The sequence below is a fragment of the Nylanderia fulva genome, unplaced genomic scaffold (genome assembly GCF_048542155.1).
Source record: "Nylanderia fulva isolate GAGA-0341 unplaced genomic scaffold, ASM4854215v1 Scaffold97, whole genome shotgun sequence".
In the NCBI taxonomy this organism is placed as follows: domain Eukaryota; kingdom Metazoa; phylum Arthropoda; class Insecta; order Hymenoptera; family Formicidae; genus Nylanderia; species Nylanderia fulva.
This window is the reverse complement of record NW_028191101.1, coordinates 49,188-59,294: the sequence shown is the minus strand read 5'-3', so window position 1 is coordinate 59,294 and position 10,107 is coordinate 49,188. Positions and strand designations below refer to the sequence as shown.

Genomic DNA, 10,107 nt, shown 5'->3' with positions numbered 1-10,107 from the left:
AGGTTTCTAAATCGTCCATGACAATATCTGCCAAAATTGGTGACAATGGAGAACCCATCAGGCTGCCGAAAACTTGTTCATAAAAGTGGCCATTAAAACTAAATATGGAATCTAATATAGTTTCTATTGCGAATGTAAGCTGTGACAAATTCAATGTGGTATTCTGTGAGATTGTGTTCCATCTCTTTTTAATGGTTTCAATTACAAGTTCTTTAGGGATGTTGGTGTATAATGATGTTACATCTAATGAAACTAAAACTTTGTCGTCATTAATGATCATATTTTTTATTTTTTTTTGCAAATGACCAACCGTCTTTTATATGCGATTTCGGTTTTTCTATAGTATTGTGTAGAATTTTATGTATGTACTGTGCAATATTGTATACAGGACTGCCAAGTGCAGATACAATAATTCGGAGAGGAACGCCAGTTTTATGTATCTTCGGCAGCCCGTAGCATTGAGGGAGATTTCTATTTGTATTATTTAATACCTTATACGTTGATTTGTCAATTACATTGTTATCGCGCCAAAATTTTACCAAAGAATTAATTTTATTTGTTAATTTTTTAATAGGACTTTTGTTTAATTTTTTATAAGTGGTTCGATCATCCAACAAGGAGCTCATTTTTAAAAGGTAGTCACTTTTGTTCATTATTACTATGGCTTGCCCTTTATCCGTTTTTAGTTATTAATAAATTTTGGTTGATACGTATGAAGTTTTTGCAATTAGCCTTTTAAGGTTGATTACGATAGTGACAGCAAAAAGAGAGAAAGAAAACAAAAAGTTTATTAATATATAAAATAAAAATATATATTTTAAATTTTCCCCCCTTACATGTGACTCCTTGATGTGGGCAATATAATCACTTTCTGTTATGTAAATTTCTAATTTACTGGGTTTATTTATTGCTCGCACATTCTATCAAAGATTTTACTTCGCCATAACTCAATAATATTTCAACCTGAGGGATTTTAATTTTACTTTATTTAACTTCTTTTTCATTCATCTAACTTAGAGAAAGACGGTTCACCTTGGTTAGCGGTTCAGAGTCGGTTTGTTCTCTTAAGTGAATCGGTTCTTTTACACGATTCATCGGTTCTTTTACACGATTCATCGGTTCTTTATAAATAATTATTCTTTATCTTTTTTCAATTTATTCTCGTACAAAAAATTTTTTATATTTGCTTGTTTAAGCTTAATATAAATCATGAATGTTTAGGAAATACAAAAAAATTTTTTTCTTTATTATATATATATTTTTATTATTATTAATATATTAATTATAATAATTTAACATTATGTTGCACAACTAAAATTTGATTAATTTTTTTGTTGTTAATCGGCTTCTTTTTTCATTACAAATTTGTCCCGCTTTAAAAAATATTTTTTTACATGGGACCGAAGTTGCAGGGATGCAGAGCCTTTTGAGCATTATTTTATATAAATTTGGGTATAGATTTTTTCTTGCTTCCCACCAAATTAGAGGATCGTTTGTCCTGGTAATGTGGAGTTCGGCCAAATATTTGTCTAACTCTATAATTGCTGCAGTAGAGGGATTGTGCATTCCTTGAAGGTGGCTTATTGTGATATCAAATTCTTCCCAAACTGAGATTGTCGAAGATGTCGTCAAAAGAGGTTGGACTGGTTGGGAATGTTGGGACAAAGGCCCGTATTCATAGTCGAGTCTCAAATTAACACATAAGATGATTATGATCAAGTCTATTTTATTCAATCTAGATTGTCTTAAGATTAATAGATTTCATAATCGTCATAGATTTCATAGTCGTGAAATAAGACAATCTTCGTGAAGAAGTTAACACTCAAGTAAATCTTATTTAATTAATTTGAGACTGACTTGATGAAGACATACTTAAGCCTGTGCTTATTTTCGCGCGCGCGAATCAGCTATTTTCGTAATATTACTATTATTTCTCCAATAGGAACATAGCATTTCCTCCAATAGAAACATTGCATCGGAAACACATATGATACATGCAGACATGCAATATACGTATTCTTGTGTGCTGTTATCTTGCGTTCGTACGGATGTGTTTCATCGCTTCAATTTTCAATCTTCATTGAAAAAAATCATCGAGAAATATACAGGTTTGAAATATTTGTAATTAATGAACGACGATATTTGAATCTTATTGAGTAAAATTAAACTTTAGTAGATATTAAATATATATTTTTTACAGAATGTCTTGCAAAGAGAAGCCTACAAGCAAAAACAAACACTATTTATTGATGGAAAGGAAATTATTCTTACAAATACTAGAAAAACATGTAATAGAAATAAAAAAAAAGCGACGGCACAACATTAAAAGATAAAGACCTTGCATGGAGTGAAGTATGTAAAGAATACAATCAATCGGCACTAATCTCTCAAGAAGTAAGAACTTTATATTTTTGATTATGCGAAGGGCCTAATATAGCAGGTAATAATATACGCTTTATTATATTACACAATATTTTGATTATAGAGAACTTCAACAATTGAAAAAATTGTGGCCAAATCTAAAGCAGTCGCAGAGAGATGTATTAACTAAAGAAAAACAATCGCGTTTAGCAACTGGTGGAGGACCAGAAGAAACTGAAGCAAAAATTGATCTTGATGTATTTAATATAGCACTACATCTAATGGAAAATGCACCAGTATTATTTACATCAAATATGACAGATTTAGAGATTGAAGGTACATCTACAATTAACTATTATTAACCTAATTTAATGTGACCTCTGAATTTTTTGCAATATAATTATTGAATATTTTCTAATATTAATGTTTCATTCTTATTGCTTCTTGTTTTTATTTTTATTTTATTAACTTCTATTTATTTCAGAAAAGCGTGAACTTACATTTGACATAGTATCTACAAATGAAAATTTAGATACATTAGACCCCACAAACAATAATGAAGATCTTATAAGTGATGAGAGCGACAAAAAAATATTGATTCACAAGGTATTTATTATTAATCATATTAATAATAATATTATGTCCACTATATTGATCTGTAAAATAAATTTAAAAAAAACATGTTATCTTAATTTTTTGTAAAAGATATATATCATTTTTAATACATTATTTACTGAAGATATTTTTCATTTTTACTTCTATTTTATAAAGGACCCCGCCCGGTTCTTCTGGAAAATGGGGTCCCGGTCAAATTGGCCCAATTTTTGATATGATGTAGATTTTGACTCACTGATTAAAAGTCTCAATGGTCATCAGGCCAAATAATGAATAGTTTTGGAATTACAGCGGCTTTAATATCCAAAATTGACGCCGGACGACATCCGTCGTCCGGCGGTATAACGCGATGGTAGGCACTTGATATTTTGTGTATTTCATCCTTCTCAGAGTCTTCATTCATACTTTTATGTGTTGCACACTTACACACCTATATACACGAATACATATCGTCCTCTAATCTTGTCTCTACCCAAACAGTGCGCGCGCGCGCGCGCGTGTGTGTGTGTATGCGCGTGTATGTATATTCCTGTATATAGGTGTGTAAGTGTGCAACACATAAAAGTATGAATGAAGACTCTGAGAAGGATGAAACACACAAAATATCAAGTGCCTACCATCGCGTTATACCGCCGAATGTCGTCCGGCGTCAATTTTGGATATTAAAGCCGCTGTAACTCCAAAACTATTCATTATTTGGCCTGATGACCATTGAGACTTTTAATCAGTGAGTCAAAATCTACATCATATCAAAAGTTGAGCCAATTTGACCGGGACCCCATTTTCCAGAAGAACCGGGCGGGATCCTTTTTACTTTTATTTCATTAATTTATATTTGTATTTTAGATAAATGCAAGATTGAATTCAATACATTTACTAATGATATTATTTTAACATCAGATAGTGAAAACAAAGATTATTTTAAAAATAATGAGATCGGGCAAAAAATTATTGATATACATACTTTAAAGAGATATAATAAATAATCAATACATTCTAGTACTACAGATACACAAAGGAAAAAAGAAAATGCATTAGGATGATCGTTACTCAATGCGAAGAGTTATTGCAAATAATTGCACCTAGAATAACCCGGCAATATGTTGTTCGTAAGCTAATAGAGACAGAACAGCGATTAATAATATGTTTAAGGTAATGTGGTAAGTTAATTTATCTCTTATACCTATGTAGTTATAGCAACTGAGGTTTATAATAATTTTTAATATTTCAGATATTTAGCCAGTGGTGGTAGTATGATATCTTTGCCACACTAGTATTCAGTGAGTCAAACATTAGTCACGCAAATTATTCCTAAAACATGCAATTATTCTGCAATTTCTGGGCCTTTCTTTTACTTCTCTTGGGATTATATAGCCAGACTCTCTCCTCGAAATGAATTGTTCTAACTTTTCTATCATATCTGGCTTTCATTTGCGAAGACTTTAAAGCTATACGTTCCCTAACACAAAAACGAATTTCTTCTAATTTTTCCTTTAAATTATCCACAAAATTCTCTGAAGGCAATTTCTTTGTATCAAATTTAGAACTTTCTTGTAACAAGTTTACTGGTAGCCTAAGTTCTCGAGCGAATTCTACTCGGCAGGAGTCACTCTTGTAGTCTCATGTTTTAACGATCTATATGCCAAGAGAAACATAGGAATCTATTCATCCCAATGTTTTTGATTTTCAGAAATGTATTTCGCCAAGTAATTGATAATTGTCTGATGTTGAAGTTCCACCTGGCCATCTGATTGAGGATGAAGAGCAGTAGTCCTTGTCTTTTTGATTTCAAGAAGTCGCATTAATTCTCCAAATAACTGAGACTCGAAATTCTTTCCTTGATCTGTGTGAATTTCAATAGGCACTCCATGCCTTGAAAGAAACTGACTCACAAAAATTTCAGCCACAGTCTTGGCTCTAATATTTTTGACAGGGAAATCTTCCACCCATTTTGTGAAACAATCCACCATTACAAGAAGATACTTATTCCCTGACTTAGTCAACCGAAGAGGACTAAGGATATCCATTTGCCCCCTTTCTAATGGAGCTTCGACGTTATAAAAATGGGTACTTCCTTTTTCCGAAATATTTTTATCCAATTTGGAACGTTCTACACGGATTTTCTCAAGAGTTGGATAAATACTAATAAGAGGATTATAAATGCGAAGTTACAATTAATATTTTTGTTGCATTATATTTGCGTTAAAGTCTGAAGAGGATCTAAGTTGGGGTCGAAACGTAAATGTTTTTAATGGCGACTTTTAAGGAATTATATTTGACAACGTTGCAAGCTGTGCGCTTACGTCGCACTTCAGTTCATCATGTACGGTTTAGTATCAACTATTTAATATGTTTAAAAAAAAGAAAAATAATTCAAATATATATATATATATATGTATATATAAATGCAAAAAATATAAATAAAATATAGAAATCAGGCTTTAGGGAAAAATTCTTATGCAAAACGACATTACAAAGCACATTTATCGAATAGAGAGAAAATATGGATAATAGCGAAATGATAGAAGTGGTATTTTTAGATTTTAAAAGAGCGTTTGAAACAGTTAATAAAAAATTGTTATTAAGAAAGTTAGATAAATATGGAGTGGCAGGTACAGCGTATAAATGGTTTGTAACGTATCTAACTAATAGAAAACAACAAGTTAAGCTAGGAAGTACTATATCGATGATAAAAAATACAATTCACGGAGTTCCTCAGGGATCCGTGCTAGGATCACTGTTATTTATTTCGTATATAAATGATATTGTAAATAGTTAAGATATTGTTCATGTAAATTATTTGCGGATGACACAATAATATATGTAAATAATAGGGACTCGAGTAAAATTGAATGTAAAATAAACTATGATTTAACTAATATTGTAAAATTGCCAAATAGGAACTTTGTTTCATTGAGATAAAATATCTTTTAGAAACCGAGAACTCTGATAGAGTGAAATCTTTACTTATTTTTATATTATTATATTTAATAGAAATATCTACATTCTTGTATTTGACTTACATTGTTTTATCTGTTTGCAGAATCACGAGCCGAATTACCTTAGCTGAGAGTGTATCGCTTGTGATGTTATCTCTCTAAGGGGTTATCTCTAGTCAGGAAGCCGAAAAATAGGTGATTTTTGAGAATTTTTTTGCATTAACTATAAGTCTTGTTTCAAATTGGGTTGGTCTATGTGAGAGAATATATTTTTATGAATGTAACATAATTTTTTAAATAAAAAATATTAATAATTAAAAAAGATACGGCCATCCTCTTGAAGGCCCTTTCAAAAAACTGGTTTTGCGGTGTCCACTGCTGCTCGAATCTGGATTATCTGAAATCAAAAAACCAAAAAGATTCTGTTAGTATATGAATATATCTTGTTCGTAAACGAAGGAATTTTTGAAAAAATAATTTTCGACAAAATGGCGGCCGTTTTAACGAAAAACGTAATTTTTCGTTTTTCTTCAATAAAAAAAGGTTTTCATTAAAAAAAACCCTTTGTTCACGAACAAGCCCTAGATACACAGAATAAGTACGAAAAAGGTTTAGGTCGATTGCTTTAACGGTTCTCGAGATATTGTGGACACCGCACGGGACTTTTTAGAAAAATGTAATTTCGAGAAAAACGCGTTTAAAGTTTGCGGTCTAGTTATCAGTAGAGTATAATTTAATTTTTTTAACTTACACAGAATCATCGATTCCAGGCTCATAAAGTAAGCCTTCTGCTGCCGAAGCCACCTCCAAAGCATCAATTTTCTTTTGTCTACAATGCTTTCTGGCCTCTTGTGTATTTTCTTGCGCGTGGCGCTCGGCAATAGCGACGCGTCCCTCGTCTTTGTCTGCCACGAATGCATGGGCATTTGGGCCAGTAGAAACTCCCATCGCTTGCATTATTTGTAACAAAGCTTTTGAGCCTTCATTAAAAACACAAGCTGACACATATGCAGCTATTTCGATTGGTATTAAGCCGCCTGGAAGAATTTTTGGACTGATTTTCCAAATTAGTTGATTATAACTTTCGTTGTTATTTTGCGTAAATCCACCAACACATCGATCTAATAACTCTTGTTTACTCAAGTCCTTGTAAATTGGCTCGATAGCCGTTAAAACATCAGTCGGCAAAGCATCGTAGGTGTGTATAAAACTTTTTATTTATTGCTTCTGATTGTTTGGTAACTCTGCGTACGCGCGCTGCCATTCGCACCACGATTCCGCTCCCGCCGGGCAGAGGTCATGTTTCGGATTTTCGTTTGTTGAACTGTAGTGATTATATGTAGCCCAAATAGCTGTTTTCATATTCTCTGCTGAGTCATAATTTCTACGTATAGCTAGACCATAGTAATCCGTTAACTTATCGATCATTTTACCGGTTAGTTTGCCTTTGCCGCCGAGCCCTTTATTTTTATTTTTACACTCACGTAATCATGTGCCCATTCTTTTTTGGACGTGACCGATGCATTCTTTTTTATTTACAGTAATGTCTTCATAAGGCGCGGCATTTAAAATACTGGAGTATGTTTTTGAATCACCGTCTCCAATGTAGTTCTCGTACTTGACACCGTGCAGAGTTTCAGAACGCTTAAACATTTCAACAATCGCCTCGACCTCCATTTTACCGGATGATCCCACGTGATTCGACCTGCATTTGGCTTTATGATTTTCGAGCCATTCTTCATATTCAAAAGTATCTTGTTTTTTATCCCAAAATTCGCACATTTTACAATAAGCACTTTTTACCACGACATCGAGCACTTTACCGCTATGATAACCAATTATAGAAGAGACACCAAACAGAGATGTGAAACCTCGCTTTTTCCACGTTCCGTCCCCTGAAATAGTTAGTTTTGTATTATCTTGTCCAACGGTTTGCTCCATTTCTTCTTTAACAGCATTTTCAAAAAGCACATCACGAACAGTTTTGACGCACGAATGAATGTGCTTGATAATGATATCATAGGTGGTGTAATAGAAAAACTTCGGCATGTCCATGAGTCCACAAAACTTTTGAGCACCTTTTAATCTTAAACCAAGAACTCTCATCGTAAATATAAAACGTCTATTAATTTCGTAAGAGTGATTTATAAAAGCGCACGAAGGAATTTTCTGTGGCGGACACTGATCACATAAAACAGCAATTTTAAATTAAGAGTTTAACTAGGCTCTGTAATATAAATATAAATTTAACATATATAAGATAGGCAATAAGAGCCAAATCGCGGATGACAGTGCGTTATTCTAAACGAAACTAAATCTTTTCGTTAGAATTAAATACCTGTGCACAAGGCACCAAATTTTTACTTGGACACGGCCAAGATATAAAATTGGAATAATCTCTACAAGAGATTTTTAATTCCATGTATCCCCCTATTCCCCCTAAAGAAATAAATGCGAGAGAAAAATATAGATCCGAAAGTCGCAGAATCGGGAATCGAACCCAAGACCTTTCGCTTGCCGGGTGTCCTGCTCTTCCAACTGAGCTATTCAGATCCTTTCGATTCTATACTTTTCTCTGTTATATATATTAATGTTGGTAAATAAACGCCTTTAAGCCAGCGTGTATAAATTAAGAGTTTAACTAGGCTCTGTAATATAAATATAAATTTAACATATATAAGATAGGCAATAAGAGCCAAATCGCGGATGACAGTGCGTTATTCTAAACGAAACTAAATTTTTTCGTTAGAATTAAATACCTGTGCACAAGGCACCAAATTTTTACTTGGACACGGCCAAGATATAAAATTGGAATAATCTCTACAAGAGATTTTTAATTCCATGTATCCCCCTATTCCCCCTAAAGAAATAAATGCGAGAGAAAAATATAGATCCGAAAGTCGCAGAATCGGGAATCAAACCCGAGACCTTTCGCTTGCCGGGCGACTGCTCTTCCAACTGAGCTATTCAGATCCTTTCGATTCTATACTTTTCTCTGTTATATATATTAATGTTGGTAAATAAACGCCTTTAAGCCAGCGTGTATAAATTAAGAGTTTAACTAGGCTCTGTAATATAAATATAAATTTAACATATATAAGATAGGCAATAAGAGCCAAATCGCGGATGACAGTGCGTTATTCTAAACGAAACTAAATTTTTTTCGTTAGAATTAAATACCTGTGCACAAGGCACCAAATTTTTACTTGGATACGGCCAAGATATAAAATTGGAATAATCTCTACAAGAGATTTTTAATTCCATGTATCCCCCTATTCCCCCTAAAGAAATAAATGCGAGAGAAAAATATAGATCCGAAAGTCGCAGAATCGGGAATCGAACCCGAGACCTTTCGCTTGCCGGGCAACTGCTCTTCCAACTGAGCTATTCAGATCCTTTCGATTCTATACTTTTCTCTGTTATATATATTAATGTTGGTAAATAAACGCCTTTAAGCCAGCGTGTATAAATTAAGAGTTTAACTAGGCTCTGTAATATAAATATAAATTTAACATATATAAGATAGGCAATAAAAGCCAAATCGCGGATGACAGTGCGTTATTCTAAACGAAACTAAATTTTTTTCGTTAGAATTAAATACCTGTGCACAAGGCACCAAATTTTTACTTGGACACGGCCAAGATATAAAATTGGAATAATCTCTACAAGAGATTTTTAATTCCATGTATCCCCCTATTCCCCCTAAAGAAATAAATGCGAGAGAAAAATATAGATCCGAAAGTCGCAGAATCGGGAATCGAACCCGAGACCTTTCGCTTGCCGGGCGACTGCTCTTCCAACTGAGCTATTCAGATCCTTTCGATTCTATACTTTTCTCTGTTATATATATTAATGTTGGTAAATAAACGCCTTTAAGCCAGCGTGTATAAATTAAGAGTTTAACTAGGCTCTGTAATATAAATATAAATTTAACATATATAAGATAGGCAATAAGAGCCAAATCGCGGATGACAGTGCGTTATTCTAAACGAAACTAAATTTTTTTCGTTAGAATTAAATACCTGTGCACAAGGCACCAAATTTTTACTTGGACACGGCCAAGATATAAAATTGGAATAATCTCTACAAGAGATTTTTAATTCCATGTATCCCCCTATTCTCTCGCATTTATTTCTTTAGGGGGAATAGGGGGATACATGGAATTAAAAATCTCTTGTAGAGATTATTCCAA

General features: G+C 33.1%; 1 long non-coding RNA gene and 1 pseudogene across 1 annotated transcript; one reads left to right on the top strand and one right to left on the bottom strand.

The window, feature by feature from the left end:
* The first annotated feature begins 1,952 nt into the window (after positions 1–1,952).
* Positions 1,953–2,961, top strand: LOC114946182 (uncharacterized). Its single transcript, XR_003821996.2, has 4 exons — positions 1,953–2,108; positions 2,201–2,394; positions 2,486–2,697; positions 2,846–2,961. It is a non-coding gene; the product is annotated as an uncharacterized LOC114946182 (long non-coding RNA).
* Positions 2,962–6,662: 3,701 nt separating this feature from the next.
* Positions 6,663–8,021, bottom strand: LOC146719485 (uncharacterized; annotated as a pseudogene).
* Positions 8,022–10,107: the final 2,086 nt, after the last annotated feature.